This window comes from Sminthopsis crassicaudata, chromosome X, assembly GCF_048593235.1.
Source record: "Sminthopsis crassicaudata isolate SCR6 chromosome X, ASM4859323v1, whole genome shotgun sequence".
In the NCBI taxonomy this organism is placed as follows: domain Eukaryota; kingdom Metazoa; phylum Chordata; class Mammalia; order Dasyuromorphia; family Dasyuridae; genus Sminthopsis; species Sminthopsis crassicaudata.
Genome location: NC_133623.1, coordinates 23,138,319 through 23,156,965, shown reverse-complemented (window position 1 = coordinate 23,156,965; position 18,647 = coordinate 23,138,319). Strand labels below are relative to the sequence as shown.

General features: G+C 37.6%; 1 long non-coding RNA gene across 4 annotated transcripts in view; it reads right to left on the bottom strand.

Moving 5' to 3' along the window:
• LOC141548256 (uncharacterized) overlaps positions 1–18,647 on the bottom strand; it is a 416,517-nt gene that overhangs the window by 230,228 nt on the left and 167,642 nt on the right. For 3 of the 4 annotated variants that reach the window (XR_012483868.1, XR_012483867.1, XR_012483870.1), the window contains one exon: positions 7,843–7,965. The exons of the other annotated variant lie outside the window; for it this stretch is intronic. This is a non-coding gene — a long non-coding RNA (uncharacterized LOC141548256). The remainder of the gene's footprint in view (positions 1–7,842; positions 7,966–18,647) is intronic. 4 annotated transcript variants of the gene reach the window in all.

Genomic DNA, 18,647 nt, shown 5'->3' with positions numbered 1-18,647 from the left:
AGATGTGTCTCTCCCACAATTTTCCATACAAATTACTTTAAAGGAGATTGAAGGTCCATAGGAAGTGATACACATACTACACAAATTTCTTTTCAATACCAAGTTGCTTTCTTGGTACATATTTACCTTTGAAAAATAACATGCTACCTTTTGAACATGTAGACAACTCATCCATCATGAACAGGACAAAAATTGTCTCTGATTCATTCACACTCTCTCACTCTTCTCTGTGAACAAGCATAACCTGGGACCAGTGATTAGTTTAAGGTAACCATGTAGTTTGACCATAATACAGAGCAAAGCTGATCTGCTCGCCCAAAGACTAGACCTTTCTTCCAAGTCTTATTTGCACAGTGCTCCTACCAATTCACAAGTCTACCCAAACCAACCACTGACTACTGTAGAATTATCTTCTCATTACTTAAAGTGAAAACATGTTGTTTTTTTTATAACATTATCCCTTGTATTCATTTTTCCAAATTATCCCCCCCTCCCTCTACTCCCTCGCCCTGATGACAGGCAATCCCATACATTTTACATGTGTTACAATATAACCTAGATACAATACATGTGTGTAAATACCATTTTCTTGTTGCACAATAAGCATTAGATTCCGAAGGTACAAGTAACCTGGGTAGATAGACAGTAGTGCTAACAATTTACATTCACTTCCCAGTGTTCCTTCTCTGGGTATAGTTATTTCTGTCCATCATTGATCAACTGGAAGTGAGTTGGGTCTTCTTTATGTTGAAGATTTCCACTTCCATCAGAATACATCCTCATACAGTATTGTTGTTGAAGTGTACAGTGATCTTCTGGTTCTCTCATTTCACTCAGCATCAGTTGATTTAAGTCTCTCCAAGCCTCTCTGTATTCCTCCTGCTGGTCATTTCTTACAGAGCAATAATATTCCATAACCTTCATATACCACAATTTACCCAACCATTCTCCAATGGATGGACATTCCAGCTTCTAGCTACAACAAAAAGAGCTGCCACAAACATTTTGGCACATACAGGTCCCTTTCCCTTCTTTAGTATTTCTTTGGGATATAATCCCAATAACAGCAATGCTGGGTCAAAGGGTATGCACAGTTTGATAACTTTTTGGGCATAGTTCCAAATTGCTCTCCAGAATGGCTGGATTCTTTCACAACTCCACCAACAATGTATTAGTGTGCCAGTTTTCCCACATCCCCTCCAACATTCATCATTATTTGTTCCTGTCATCTTAGCCAATCTGACAGGTGTGTAGTGGTATCTCAGAGCTGTCTTAATTTGCATTTCTCTGATCAGTAGTGATTTGAAACACTTTCATATGAGTGGATATAGTTTCAATTTCATCATCTGAGAATTGTCTGTTCCTATCCTTTGACCATTTATCAATTGGAGAATGGTTTGGTTTCTTATAAATTAGGGTCAGTTCTCTATATATTTTGGAAATGAGACCTTTGTCAGAACCTTTAACTTTTAAAAATATTTTCCCAATTTGTTACTTCCCTTCTAATCTTGTTTGCATTAGTATTGTTTGTACAGAAACTTTTTAGTTTGATGTAATCAAAATCTTCTATTTTGTGATCGATAATGATCTCTAGTTCTCCTCTGGTCATAAATTCCTTCCTCCTCCACAGGTCTGAGAGGTAGACTATTCTCTGTTCCTCTTATCTATTTATGATCTCATTCTTTATGCCTAAATCATGAACCCATTTTGATCTTATCTTGGTATATGGTGTTAAGTGTGGATCCATATCTAATTTCTGCCATACTGATTTCCAGTTTTCCCAACAGTTTTTTCCAAATAATGAATTTTTGTCCCTAATGTTGGTATCTTTGGGTTTGTCAAAGATTAGATTGCTATAGATGTACCCTTTTTTGTCCTTTGTATCTAATCTGTTCCACTGATCTACCGGTCTATTTCTTAGCCAGTACCAAATGGTTTTGGTGACTGCTGCTATATAATATAGCTTTAGATCAGGTACACTTAGACCACCTTCCTCTGACTTTTTTTTCATTAGTTCCCTTGCAATTCTAGACCTTTTATTCTTCCATATGAATTTTGTTGTTATTTTTTCTAGGTCATTAAAATAGTTTCTTGGGAGTCTGATTGGTATAGCACTAAATAAATAGATTAGTTTGGGGAGTATTGTCATCTTAATTATATTCGCTCGGCCTATCCAAGAGCAGTGAATGTCTTTCCAATTATTTAAATCTGACTTTATTTTTGTGGCAAGTGTTTTGTAATTTTTCTCATATAATTCCTGACTTTTCTTTGGTAGATGGATTCCCAAATACTTTAAACTCTCAACATTTGTTTGGAATGGAATTTCTCTTTGTATCTCTTGCTGTTGCATTTTGTTGGTGATACATAAAAATGCTGAGGATTTATGTGGATTTATTTTGTATCCTGCCAAAGTGAAAACATGTTTACCATAGACTAGATTACTTGCTGTCTAAGGGAGGAGGTAGGGGGAAGGGAGAGAGAAAAAAATTTGGAACACAGGGTTTTGCAAGGGTGAATGTTGACATGTTTTGAAAATAAAAAGCTTTTTTAAAAAGAAAAAATAATAAGTGAAAAGATTCTTCTTGAAATTTTTGTCAGGTGAGAACAATCAATTAGAGGTGTGAACTAAATGTGAACAAATTATAATGTATCAATTAATCAAAGGCCTTAAAGTGTGAAAAGTCATTAACTAACTTAGAATTCACTGAAAGTCATTGGATGAAATGAAATATTATCAAATAGAAGCCATGTTTGGATTCACTGAAAAACAGATTAGGTCCTGAGAGTTTTTGTATATAATAGCAAGCCAATATGGAAGCTGAAATTGGAATATTTGCTGGCCAAACCATAGAAGCTTCCACCAAGGCCTCTAAGAAAGAAGTGATATTAGAATAAAATAAGACATTTGTAGGTCATTCAGAAATTAATGTTAAGAGTTTTATTTAGTTTTAACTAAGATGGATTTACAACAAGGATATTGTAGCACTTAGTTTGGGGACATGCATCCTCCCATCAATACACGAATATGGACAGCATCTGGTCATCGCAGCAGGCCCAGGCAATTTACTAGGCCTTAACATACAACCTACCAAAGTCTGAGGGTTCAGGTCGGACCCTGGTTGGATATTTTATGCCCTGAGGTAATCGGGAAGCCTTAGCAACATAACCAGAAGCCACCAGAAATATGCCAAGGGAATCAGTTTGACTCTTAACTCACTGAGTCCATCAAGTCTTGGAGGCATCTTAAGAAAAGGCCTAGCCTATGTCATACAGCAGAGGGGCAGGGGTGAGAGTGTCCTAGCTGACACACTAAGAACACCAGCAGATATTGATCTTTACATAGATACCATTAAGTCATATTTTTGCATGTGAAAAAATGGAGGCATAGAAAGGTTAAATTATTGGGCAAGGTCACACAATCAGTATCTGATGGAATCGGAGCCCATGTTCTTTTGAGTCCAAGTCCATCTCCCTAACCACTATGTAAAAACACTATCCTCTAGTAGTCTCTTTCCTCACCTCCACATCTTAGATTCTCTGGCTTCCTTCGTGACTTCTACTGAATCCTATCTTCTCAAAAACACAATGGTTAAAAATAAAAGTAATACCGAAAGCATTTAAAACAACTATTCTTAAACCAATTTTTCAAAAGCCACTCTTTAAAGCACACTGATAGCTCATGACTTAATGACTTAATTTTTGGTTTTGGGTCTTTGAACTTCATTGGTTTCTGTAGTGCCAAATCACGCCTCTGTCTGGACCTGAGCTAGTTCCAAGGCCAATGGACTTTTTCCATATTTGGGCCTGCCTTAACACATCTATAATAGCATTTCTAACCACATTAATACATTACCTTCATTTCAGTCCAGCTATGGAATACCTCTGAAATGTTCATATTTCCTTTGGAATTTGCAAAGATAGAAGCTGACACTGAGAGAGAATCATCTCTGTTGACTCTAAACAAAAGCCCTTGGAGCATAAGGTTAAGTACAGAGATTGAAGAGCCTCAACCATTAAAGAAACACCAATAAAGGGAAAGCAAATATGAACCGACTCCAGGGAATATGCTTCATTTTTCTTCCTCATGGAATTTTCATGTTCACATTCTGATTGGAGGAACATACCACAAATGAGATTGAATCCAACTCAATTCAACAAATATTGATTGAAGGTCTATTCTGTACACTTCGCTTTTAATTTCTAATGTTCCAAGATGTTTTGCCTACCCTAGAATATCTTTCATTCTAAATCACAGGCCACTTCTTGGCTGGTCAGAATAGTGGAGTCATTAATAGGGTTGTTTGCCTTAAGCACCACATGTCAGTAGCATGGTACAGGGGAAAGAATTCTGGCAGGCATCTGAATATGGGACTGCTAACCCAGTTCAGTAACTACTAGCTCTATGACATTGGGAAAAACCACTTCCCCTCTCTGGATCTCAGTTTCCTCTTCCGTAAAATGAAAGAGTTGGACTAGATGGTATCAAGGTTCCAGGATTCTATATCTTAACAAAAACTGAGAAAGAAGAGAACAATATTTGGGACAACATTGGGAAATCTAACTCTGTTAAATAAATCTAACTTTAGCTTGATATTTTTGTTTTCTTCTTTGGCAGGATTTCAAACTAATGGAAATATGTTTGATTCAGCCTCGATCAGTTGGTGGAATATTTTGATATTTCATTTTTGGTACAGGATGATAGCTTTAAAAATTATGGAACACTGATTACAGTTCAAGTTAGGAGTTGGGATGGGAAAGAAAGGGAATCTTACAATTAATTAACAGTTGGGCTCAGAATAAATATTTGGACTGGGTTTTGATTGGGGGAAAGGGGAAAAAGGAAAAGATTCAACCAATTCAACCAAGGCTCATTCTGGTTTGGAGTTCAGCCTGCTTAATAAACTTTTCAATAGATCATTAGGCCAGTCACCTCCCTGCCTGCAATGCACAGACATAAAACTGACTCAAAATATATTTTCAAACAGCTATCCTTGAATTGGCCCCAAAGGATAGATCCAAAGGAGAAGAAAATGTTCCTTGGTTCACTGCTAGAGCTGATCAGCAGACCTCAGACCCTCAGGAGGAATTGTATGATATATTTGGGCATTCTATATTTCCCTTCCAACACCAAATTCAGGGAACACAGTGGCAAAAGGCCTTTCTTTAACCACAGCAAGTTAATAGAGTTATCAAGCGAGATGTATGGTGTGGAGAGAAGTTTTAGCATCCAGATAGTAGCTTTCTTAATAGAAAGAGATCAGACCTGTTCACTCTGTACTCACGGAGCCAGCAAGCTCCAAAGGCAGCTTTGAAGTGGCAGAGTTGAAGCTTCTTACTTCCCATAACTATGAAAATTTAAGCGCAGCTCATACTATGTCTTCCTCGGCTGATTTACCTTGATGCTCTCCCACTCAATTTTAAGCTTAGGCAGGGGAGAAGGGAAGTAGAAGAGAGAGATAGAGACAGAAAGAACACATTTATTAAGGTCTGACTGTGTGTCAAGCACTGCTTTGCAGTGAGAATAGAAATGCAAGCAAGTTCAGTAGCTTATACTCTGATGGGAGAAGATGATGCAGTAAGAGGAACTAGAAAAGGATGGGACATATGAGAGCATGTAGGGATAGCTGGGAAGTCAGCTTAGTGCAGCAACTTCTATATTCCTCACCCTAGCAAAAGATACTAGGGAAAAACCCCTATTTTAGATGATGGCATACTGAAGTCTAATGACATTAAAACTACTTCAAATAGTGGACTGGATTTTAAGCCAACTATTTGGAGATTATTATTATTATTAATAATAATAACAGTTGACATTTATATAGCACTTTAAGGTTTACAAAGTGCTTTACATTCATTACTCATATTATAAGGAGGCATAACCAATTCACATAACCACCTAACTTTTGAAGTAATTTCTATAATAAAGAAGATTTAGCTTTTATAAGGAGCTTTAGAGCGAAATGTAATATGTAATCAAATAATTATTTTATTCCCAGGAACAGAAAGGTAAATAGTGATTCATTCTTCAATCATTCATACCTTCATCCTTTCCTGGGCTCATTTTCATAAGCAATATTACATTTTCTGAACGATAATCCCCAAATGAGTATGGGGAGGGAGTTATATAGTCCTATCTTTAATCTTTAATTGTTCTGTTTGAGGCATTTTCCTCTGGTTTCTATGTTAAAGCATTTACTGAGACCTTGGCACTTGTGGCTTCACTGGACCCTTTCCACTACAATTTTCTATTCTTCTTTGTTGGTTTGTCTTGACCAGACAAGGTGATTTAACCCACAAAGGGAATGCTTGGTAAGGGAGCTTCTTACCAGGGCCCACTGTTGTGCACCTTGCAATGCCAATAGTTGTCTGAGGCTCCCAAAAAAAGATTAAGTGTCTGGTTCAGAGTCACAAAGCCTATAGATATTAGAGGTAGGTCTTCTGAAAAGAGTCCAGCTGGCTATTTACCAAGCCATTGATGAACACATCTCCTTTCCATTTACTACTAGTTACTTATCCATAGAAATGGGCCACCTGAGATGAGGAACAGTTTGGCTCACTCTGATTCCCTGGAAAATTCTTCAAGGCAACTGGAAGATACACACATATACCCCATATGCATACACACACACATTATATATATATACATGTCCCACACACAAACCACATATACATATGCCCCAAGAAAAAAAAATCCTTCTTCAAATTTACTTGCTTAGGACTTCCAGCCAAAATGGCAGCCTCAGTAGAGAGAAGCAAGTTGACCAGTTCCCCCCCCCAATACCTGTTTCAACAAATATCTCCAAATCACTGTAAAACAGATTGAATGATTTAAAAAAATTAATGAGAAACCACAGTAAGTAAACTACAGAAAGACTTTATCTCCTCCTACAATTACATAAAATGTCAGTCAGTAACCCACAGGCAATAGGAAAGGGAGCTGCCAGCATAGCTAGCACCTACATTTAGGTGAACAAGAGGGCAGTTTCCTATTACGACACCTGAGTCTAATCAAAAATACTTGCAGCCTGCAAAGGTCACATCCAGAAACAGTAAGAGCAGAATGCCACCCCAGAATAAGTCTTAGGGTGGTCAGAACCCACAATTAGAACCTTTTAAAGCCACCAGGAACTATATTGACCAGGCTGGGCATGGCAGGGGTCACACTAGGTCCATGACCCAGATCCTTAACACTTGATCCTAAGATGCCAGAGAAGACCATGAAGACGTAGTCTTTGAATCTCAAGGAGAATCTAACCCTGAAGGGTAGAACTCAGAGCAGGAACCAAATTTCAAGAACAAATAAGACATTATAACCATTCTGTGCAAAGGGCCCGTGGGGCTAGAGCCTGGTCCTGAAATAAAATTCCAATTCAAAAATTAATGTGGAAAATAACTGTTTGGACATGTATACATATATTGTATTTGACTTATACTTTAACATATTTAACATGGAGTGGTCAACATGTCATCTGGGGGAGGGGGTGGGAGGAAGGAGGGGAAAAGTTAGAACAGAAGGTTTTACAATTGTCAATGCTGAAAAATTACCTGTGCATAAAATTTTTGTAAATAAATAAATAAATAAATAAATAATTTTAAAAGTGCGAAAAAAAAGTTAACATACATGTATAATCAGAAAAACAACAACAATAAAATTATGTCTAGACTATAAAAAAAAAAAGAAAAAAACTAATGTGAAAAAAGAAATGAACAAGCAGAAAATGATGCAGAGTATTCAAGTTATAAAAGATTAAAAAATGCAACATAGTGACTTCCTATCACCTGTAGAAACAAATACAAAATTCTCTGACATTCAAAGTTCTTCATAACCTAACCACCTCCTACCTTTCCAAGTTTTCTTTGTCTTACTCTCTGATCCAGTGACTCTGGCCTCCTGGCTATTCCACAAATGAGACACTGAATCTCTTGGCGCTGGGCATTCTCTCTGGCAGTCCCCCATGGTCTCCTCTGATAAAAAAAAATATATATATATATCATATTTTTGAGGTAGTTTACTACAAGGATTTGCCCCCTGGAAAAGGCTTGACAGCATGGCCCTAAGGTCCTAAGAGTTTTAATGAAGGAAGTTCCCCTCAAACCCATTATTCATGGCCTTCCCAAATCCTAACATCCCTTCATTATCATAAGATGATAGCTTTTAGAACTGGAAGAGAATTTGTAGATAACATTTTCCAAACTCCTCATTTTAAAGATAGGAAAAGCAATGGAGTTTATCTAAGATTACCCAGGTAGTCAGGAGCAGAATAAAGCCCTTCCCTGAAATTCTCTGCTTCCCAATCCAGTATTCTTTCCACTACAGTTGCTGTTCTCAAAGGTGGTTCTGAGGGTTCTAGAAGCTACCAAGATTCTTTCAGACAAGCTGTGAGAACAAAACTGTTTTTGTAATAATACTAAGACATTATCTGCCTCTTTTCCAACTCTGTATCTATAGAAGGCTAGATTTCCTTCATCTACTTCAACCAAAATAACATATCACAACAAAATGAATGCAGAAGTAGATATGGGAATCCAACTATCTTCTTTTAAGCCAGACACTTAATACAATTTGTAAAAACATATAAAATAATTCCATTCTTCTCACTAAATTTTCAAGACTTTGGAAAACAGATTTAATTTTATTTGAAATAGGCTATGTCAACATGTAATAGGTTTGTTAGTTATTTTTAAATGAATTAATATTATGAAATTTTTATCATTTATAATTTCTAATATGATAAATATCAAGAATGGCAACCCACATAAACAAAAGGATCCTCAATAATGGTGAAGAGTGTGAAGGAGGTTTGAGAATTGCTGCCCTCTACCATGCCGTGAGCCCTGGCTCTCCAACTGCCGCGCTTCTGCTGGCTGCTGCTGACCAGGGGCTCTAGTCTATGGGACTCAGAGGGGAAAAAGAGTGGGGAAGTATAGAGAGAGGTGGGGCCAGGGGCTGGAATTCGCCTATGGTCTGAGGCCCAACCGTGTGGCTGAGCTGAGACAAGTCCCTGTCCTCACCCCCAGCCCTGGCGTCTTGCCAGTCCCTTTCTGCTCCTTGCTCTATTATCTGTTCGCTCTGACCATTGAGAACTACTACTGGACTGATGTGGCCTTTGGGAGAGGAGTGAGAAGTTGAGACAGACACTCTGATAGACTTCCCCTTTGCTAGTCACTGCATTTCGACAAATCACAAGTGAAAACTTCTCAGCTCTATTAGAAGAAAGTAAAGATAGAGCCTACTCATATTGCACTACCTTACAGAAACCACAAAAGGAAGTGACATATACATACATATATATATATATATATATAAACAGGCCACATCTAGAGCTCTCCTATTCAAGAAAGAAAAAGCAAATAAATGCAAGCAGTTGGAAAGAATTCGGATGCTGAGAACCCAACAAATCTGAAAGCTTCTACTAGCATCACGGTAGATCTCAGACTACAATACTCCAAAAGGCAAAAAGATCAGAGCTCACAAGCAAAGCTAACTCATAGTGAAAAGCTGAGTATACTCCTGGCGGTGGGGTAGAAATGGCAATAGGGTCAAGAGAAACAGAGAGAGATAAATGTATTGAGAGCAATTGGAAAGCGCTATTCGATGCTAGAGAGTGGAGAAGCATGTATCCCTTCAATTTTTGTATCTTCAAAGGATTCAGAAGATGTTAAAGAAGAAAAGCAGAGATTCTTCCTGGAGGTGGGTTGGTTTTGTCCTCAGGATTTTAAAGGGGGAATAGAAGGGGAGAATAAAAGGAAACAATTAGTGTCAAAAGAAAGGGGTGGGACTTGCTATTTCTCATACTTGGGGCGTGGGAGAAGAGAATACAAACATGGAAGAAGGGGTAGAGCCGGCAGGCATCAGCTGAACCTCACTCTCAGCTCAACCCAGCGTACACACATACAAAGACTTTGGGGTCGAAATATATCAAACTCAACAGAGAAACAGTTGGGGGGGACGGCATTAAAAGAGAGAATAATATCGGGGAGGGACTAGTCACAAGTGAAACAAATTTCTTGATCCAAAAGTATGGATTAAAAAGGGGGGGAAAGTAACAAAGAACTGGAAACTGAGGGGGTGCCCATTAAGTGGGGGAAAAGTGAATAAATTGTGTTATAGGTACGTAATGGAACATTATTGCACTGTAAGAAATGGCAAAATAGCTATTATTAGCCAGCTATTATTGCGCTGTAAGAAACGGCAAAAGAGATAATTTCAGAGAATCCTGGGAAGTCGGAACCGATGCAGAGTGAAGCGCGCAAAGCAAGAACAATTTATAGAATGGCAATAACCCTATAAAGAAAAAGAGCAGCTGGCCCCAAGTCCAGAGGGCCTGGGAAGTAATGGATTAGCCACCTCCTGCCAGAGGGCCTGGGATCAAGCAAATGAGCTGCCTCCCGCCAGAGGGGAGGGCCTGGGATAAGGCGGGTTAGAGACCTCCTGCCGGAGGAGGGGGACTCACACTGTGGAAGGAGAAATACATTTTAGAAGGGGCTCCCGGATGGATTGGGGGGAGGGGCGCTAAACTCTGCTTAGCTATGAACCAGAATTTCTTGGCTCTCCTCTTTGTATTTGGGGTGGGAGTGAGGGGAAGAGGGAAGATAGCAATGGTGATAGGGGAAGGAAAAAAGATGAAAACAGAGTCGGGTGCTTGACATTTAAAAGCACACAGAAAAGGTAGAGAAGGTAGATCAGATGACAGTACGGATAAGGTGAACAATTTTCAAAGTAAAGGGTGAATTTACTATCTAGTTTTTAACAAAGCAAATGGTGCGTGCAAAATGGAGGACTAGAGCTGCTTTACAGGCAATCCTCTTTTGCGATCTGTTTTCTATATGGAAATGCTCATTCTAAGGGCGTTTGTAAGATTCCGAATAAAAAAAAATTCAACCTTTGAAAACAACAAATGTACATTCTGCCAAGTAGGGCACATGTGCACTTCGTCCCCATCCCAGAACTCCTATGATACTCAGACTGAACACCATGCTCCAGCACTGGGGCAGGTTTACTTGTTGTTTTAGGATAGACAGACTTCGTTTTTCTGATGAGAAAGTAAACTCCTTGAGAGAAATGACTACGTGTTATGCTTCTCTTTTCCGTGCCAACACAAGCAGGCCACATAATAAATGCTCAATAAATTCCCCCAACTTAATAGGATGGAAGTTGAAGTTGTGCCCAGAGGATGGCTCCTTCATTAGTAGTGAACATTGTTCAACGAGGAACTTCGGTTAAGGAATGAAGAAGTCATCTATACATCAAAAGGGGGAGATGCTGAAGGATTTATTTTTTAGGTTTGATTTTAACCATAGAGAAAAGGAATATTTGGGGTAGAAGAAATCCTAATGGTCACTGAAGACCAACCCTTTCATTTTATGAATAAGGAAACTGAGGGGCAGGGAGGTTTAGAAAGTTGTCCAAGGTTACACAAGTAGAACTGTCAAAGCTCAAACCCAAACCCCTATCTTCTGATTACCAGTGCTGAACTTCTTCCATTTACTCCATACTCTTCAAACATGGCGAGCAGAATCACAGTATTTGCAGGCTAAAAGGAACTTCATTGGCCACTTAATCCAACCTGAACCCCATAGGAATACCAACCTTAACACACCCAACAAATGGCCACATAGCTCTGGCTAGAAGATCCCTAATGAGGCTGTATCCACAATTCTTCAAGGCAGTCAGTCCCTTCCACCAAGGACAGCTCAAATGCTTTTATCAAGGTTCAATTGCAGCCCTCCAGCAACTTTTGTGATGGCTCCGGGCTCAGCCCTCTGGGGCCAAATAGAACAAATGCAATCCCTTTACCACAGATAACCACACCTTTCCTGTCCCTAGCTAGTTTCTCTTTTACATGCTAAACACAACCCCAGTTCCTTGACTGATCCTCATATCACAAGGAATCAAGGCCCCTCCTCATTCTGATACATGCACCCACAGAACATGGACAATAGTAAGAGTGCACAAAGCTCAAAATCGTTTAACTTGACTACCAGAGTATGAGCAATTTGAAAAAAAAAAAAAACCCTCTCTAGAGTCACTTCCTCCTCATCCTCATCATCATGGCTCCACTTAGCCTGCTCATCCATACTTCATACAAACGACACTCAAAGAGCTACCTTCTTTATTGAGCATGTCTGGAAATAAATACGTACAGAAAATGAGAAAGTTGGACTAAATGTAAATCCTCTCCATGAATCTATTTGGTTAGCTGATACTACAAAACTCTTAGCTGTAAGAATAAGTCAGAGGAAACAAGGAACCTCAAATGATAGCATCTTCCTTCACCGGCTACACCAAGCCATTCAAAGTATGGGTATCATTTTAATTGAGTAAGATGTCATGATGATGAATTGAACCAAATATTCAAAATAAAAACATGAAATAAGCTGTTCCAGCCTCTCATTTTTATAGATTAAGAAACTAAGGCTCAAAGAGATGAAATGATTCATTTCAGATCACAAAGCTAGTTAGTGAGTGGCAGTGCCAATCCTTGAACCCAGGTGTCCTGAGGCAAGTCCAATAAGTATGCTTTTAGTTATGTCACTCTGTGGCACAAAACTCTAAGAATACCGGCTGTTGTAAGAACTAATCCAATGCTAAAAAAAAAAAAATGATGCCAATAATACTGTCAGGTTAATGAGCACACTATATTGGAATCTTTTACACATATTCATTTAAATGGGATGCTGCAAATCCCCTCTCTTGGGGATTGAAATGAGTTAATTAAGGCTAACTACCCTGATACCTCACTCTAACACTATTCACTAATGAAGAGACCTGTAAGGTAGGTCCAGCTAGCACTCCCTCCCATAGGATTTAGTTACTAACATACCAAAATAAACTCATTATAAAGTGGTCTCACAGCAAGGCCTCTTAGAACTGCATTATAGAGAAATCCCTGTGTATATAAGTCAAATTCTACTGCCGTTACTGGTATGGTTGAGTAACACAGAATGCAGGTTGTGGAGTAGCTAGAAAACAAAATGAGAATGGGTGAGGAGGCCAAAAACTAATATTATTACTGCAGAATACTCTGCATTTTCCAGGAGAAACCCATAAATAACTGAAACCAGGTAAAATCAAAATCAACATGAAGACAGGAAAACGTGAAAAAATAAATAAAGTAGGCAGATATACAGAATCTAGCTCTAAAGATGTTCTCCTTCCACTCTCACCCCCCCAAAAAGGACCATCCTGATTCAGCCTAGGAGGAAAGAGAAAGGAACAGAGCCAAGCAAGGAATGAAGATAAGTAGACAGAAACCAAGAGGAAGCCAATGCCATCCCCACTAAAGTTACTCAGGGAAAGGTCACAATTAAGTGTATCTCCCAGCAAAGAGGCTGATGGAGCCTGTGCCAAGCCTTAGGGACATACTCACCAATAAAAGGTCAGGAGAAAGAAAATGAGTGGTGGGGTAATGCACCCCCCCAAAATGTTGAAATGCCAAAAATTGGCAAGATAATCCCAGACCGGGGCAGCTAGGTGGTGCAGTGGATAGAGCACCAGCCCTGAATTCAGGAGGACCTGAGTTCAAATTTGGTCTCAGACACTTAACACTTCCTAGCTGTGTGACCCTGGGCAAGTCACTTAACCCCAGCCTCAGGGGAAAAAAAAGAAGAAAAAAAAAAAAAAAAAGATAATCCCAGACCACAAGAAAGTAAACCAAAAGAAAGGGTTCCAAAGCCAAAAGAAACGATAAATAGTGAATTCTCAAAGTGAATATAAAGCTTTCTTGACAAATGCTACAGACCAAAGGAAAGTGAACTAATTCCTGATGAAATAAAAAATCTTGTGTTCAAGAAACAATGAAACAGCACCAAGAAATGTCTGTGTGCTTCAAAAGTACTAAAAAAAATCAATTAGCACATCAGAAAAAAAAAATCAAATTCATGATGAAGAGATACCTCCCTCTTTATATTAACATATTTGGAAGTGGAAAAAAACCAAAGCAGTATAGTTAAAGAAATACATGGACTCTATAAAAGCAAAAGTCATTGATGTCAAAGATACGTTATACAGAAACAACTTAAGCTCACAGGTCTCTCAGAAGAACACACATACAATAATATTGGAAAAATACTAAAAAAAAAAAAAAAATTGCCCAGATCCTCTGAATATGAACAAAAACTAACCAACAAAGAAATTCTGTGGATTAGCTCCAAAGGGCAAAACTATGCTTCAAACTCCAGGTCAGGAATTAAATTTAACAACTTCAATAGCAAATAAGTGAGCAAGAAATAAGAGCTTCAAATATAAAGGAAAAGAAAACAGAATAATACAAGTTTACTTTTCATGCAAAAGAAACAGCAAAAGGGGAAAAAAAAGGAGTTCAAGCCCACCCCCCAAAAAATTATCCTACATGCCCAAGCTTAATAATTAACTCCCCAAATGGACATTTAACAAAAAAGTGGCATTTGAACCCAAAAAATGAACATAAACAAAATGCTAAGCTTATAAGCACTCCCACCATTATATCTAAAAACGTACAATTCCTGAGGTAAGAATAAGTAACAAAATATATTACTCCATATTTAGGGATTACTTTTTAAAGAGAAAATGAATGAACAAATTAAAATAATTTATTAACTGTGTGTCAAACATTTTGACAAACATTGGGGATACATATAAATACAAAAGCAAAGATAGTCCCTGCCCTGAACAAGTTTGCATTCTAAGGGAGGAGACAACACACAAAGGGAAATGGTAGCATTTCCAGGGAGGAGCATACTGGGAAAGTTACTGGTAAGAGTAGAGGAGCTATAATGGAGTATTATGTCGACATCCCTCAGAAATAATGTCAAATTTTACTTGATCATCATTCATAGTTCCAGAAAAGGGGCCAGGAAGAGGGCAGAAAAAATTAAGTAAAAGATGAATGTAGTTGGCAACGAAAAGATGGATAGAGAGCACGAATGAAGTGAAGCATGTCTGTGGCTTTCTTAAAATACTAGTCTTGGGAGAGGCACAAATCAGGACAGACAGAGTGATTGACACATAGGGATAAGAAAAAAAGGATCATCAAGGGACAAAAAAGCACACAGAGGGATAAAGTTGAAATCAGAATGTAGAGATACAAAAGCAAAAGTAGATGAGCAAAATTAAAGCACCATAGACTTAACTGCACAATCCTCCCACCATCACCCTGCTGGTGAATCAATGTATTTTGTGTGATGGAATTGCAAAGTTCGAGGATGCATATGGGGAGAGAAGAGAGATGGGAGAGAGAAAGCAACAGATAATACAACTCTATCAAGTTCATGGGTAAAGAATGCAGGAATGATGATTCAAAGATTTTTTTTTTTGGCTAGAAGGGGGTTGCCAGAGAATGGGAAAGGCAGGATAATGGTTTAATTGAAGAGGGAAATCTCAACCCAATGGGAGAAGGAGGTCCCATTGATAAGTATTTATTTGGGGAAGAGTTGTGGGCTAGCAAAAGGAGATGAATCTGTATGATGCTAGTGAACTGGGAGGCTGCCTCCTCTGACATAATGTTGTACATCTATGACTAATGTCCTGCCCTGGGAAGAAGGTTTCCATGAGTGAATATGGACAATTAACATCCAGAAAAGGCAAGGGATAAAGCCACAGATGAGGTGGCAATGACCAGTAGGAAGAAGAAGGAGCATGGGGGGAAGGGGGGAAGGGGCTGAAATTAGAACTAGGATCACACAACTGAGGAAACGATCATTTCTATAATGCAATACTGCTTCTAATCAACATTAAGGCCCACAGAAATAAATACTTCTAAGAGTAATAAATTACAGGAGGCAGGGGAGGCTAAGAGGGCAAGATCTATAAAAGAAATGATACTGAAAGTGATCAAAAAAGGAAGCTAGGAAGCTCACACTTGGACTTCAGTAGTTTTAACTCCATAAAAAACAAAAAGAAATTAAGGAATAAATAAATAATGGTATAGTAAACAAGGAAGAGATAAAATGTCAGATGAAAATAGAAAAGAAGAGAATTAATGAAGAGAACAAAGAAAAAAACCTTCTTAGAAAAAGGAAGAAGAAATATCAAACAGGACCCACATTTAACACCACAGATCAAAATGGGCCCAAGATTTAGGCATAAAGAACGAAATCGTAAATAAATTGGAGGAACATGGGATGGTTTACCTCTCAGACTTGTGGAGGAGGAAGGAGTTTGTGTCCAAGGGAGAACTAGAGACCATTATTGATCACAAAATAGAACATTTTGATTACACCAAATTAAAAAGTTTCTACACAAACAAAACTAATGCAAACAAGATTAGAAGGGAAGTAACAAATTGGGAAAACATTTTTACAGTTAAAGGTTCTGATAAAGGCCTCATCTCCAAAATATACAGAGAATTGACTTTAATTTATAAGAAATCAAGCCATTCTCCAATTGATAAATGGTCAAAGGATATGAACAGACAATTTTCAGACGATGAAATTAAAACTATTTCCACTCATATGAAAGAGTGTTCCAAATCGCTATTGATCAGAGAAATGCAAATTAAGACAACTCTGACATATCATTACACACCTGTCAGATTGGCTAAGATGACAGGAACAAATAACGATGAATGTTGGAGGGGCTGTGGGAAAACTGGGACACTGATGCATTGTTGGTGGAGTTGTGAAAGAATCCAACCATTCTGAAGAGCAATCTGGAATTATGCCCAAAAAGTTATCAAAATGTGCATACCCTTTTACCCAGCAGTGCTAATACTGGGCTTATACCCCAAGGAACTACTAGAGAAGGGAAAGGGTCCTGTATGTGCCAAAATGTTTGTGGCAGCCCTTTTCATAATGGCTAGAAACTGGAAGATGAATGGATACCCATCCATTGGAAAATGGTTGGGTAAATTATGGTATATGAATGTTATGGAATATTATTGTTCTGTAAGAAATGACCAACAGGAGGAATACAGAGAGGCTTGGAGAGACTCACATGAACTGTTGCTGATTGAAACGAGTAGAACTAGGGGATCATTATACACTTCAACAATGATACTATATGAGGATGTATGCTGATGGAAGTGGATATCTTCAACATAGAGAAGAGCTAATCCAATTCCAATTGATCAGTGATAGACAGAATCAGCAACATCCAGAAAAGGAACACTGGGAAATGAGTGTAAACTTTGAGCATTGTTTTTTGTTTTGTTTCTCTTCCCAGATTATTTTTACCTTGCGAATACAATCCTTCCTTTGCAACAACAACAACAACAAAATTCGGTTCTGCACATATATATTGTCCTTAAGATATACTATAACATATTTAATATGTATGGGAATGCCTACCATCTAGGGGAGGGGGTGGAGGGAAGGAGGGGAAAAACTCAGAACAGAAGGGAGTACAAGGGATAATGTTGTAAAAAAAAAATACCTATGCATATGTACTGTCAAAGAAAATGTTATAATTATAAAAATTAATAAAAAAATTTTAAAAAAGAAATATCAAACAAAGAAGTTGGAAAAGAGAAGAGAAAAAACATAACCATTTAACTGAGGTAAAAGAGAAAGGGTGCAGCTAAACAGTTCAGTGACCAGTGTGGTCCTTGGCAAGTCTTTCAACCCTGTTTGCCTTGGTTTCCTCCTCTGTAATATGAGCTGCAGAAGAAAATGGCAAATTAGTTCCAAGACTTTTGCCAAGAAAACCCCAAATGAGGTCATGAGTTAAATATGGATGAACAAAAAAAGAGAGAGGACAAGAGGGGGAATGCATAGTTAAGTAAATAAATAAAAGGAAGGAAAATGAAAGAAATAAATAACTTAAGCAAAACTAGGAAAAGGGTCTGCAAAAGGAAGGTGTCGGGAGTTTAGGGGAACAGATTAACATCAAAATAGTCTAAGAAAATCTAAATTCATAGAAGTAAGGGGTTAATTAAAACAAAAAAAAAGCAACAAATGGAGGAAAACAGTGGCCTAATTTTCATAACTTTAATTATTAATGGACAAAAAAATTTTATAAAACGCAAGAGAGTAGTAGATATATAAGAAAACAAAAGTCCACAATCTCTTGTTTACAAGAAACATCTCTAAAAAGCAAAGTCTAACATACAATGAAAAAGAGATACTGGAACAAAATTTACTATGCCTCAGATGAATTCAAGAACACAAGAGTTCTAAGTATCTATTAGATAAAGTAAAAATAAAAATTTACAATATTAATAGATATGAGTAAGAAATTTACATTATTCTTAAAGGAATCATTTGACCAAAAACCATATTAAACATATATGCACCAAATGGTATAGAATTTACATATATATATAATTTATCTGAATTATAAAAAGACATATATAATAACAAAATAATACTAAGAGATTTTTAGTGTTTCTCTCTCAGAGATGGACAAATCTAATTAAAAAAAAAAAACTAAATAAATGGGAAACAACAGACCTGAATAATTGTTTTTAAATTCAGAACTGAAATATGATACCTTATTAATATTATATATTAATATATCATCATATTATATGTAATTAATACGATACAATATATAATATAATTATATTAAATTATATAGCTATTTCTCAACACCGCATAGTGCCTTTACAAATTACACCATGTAGTAGGGCAAAGGGAAATTATAAATTATTGTACAAAAACAGAAATACCAGAAAATTCCTTTAGAAACCATCATGAAATAAAAATAGCCATCAGTACAGAAAGGACAAGCA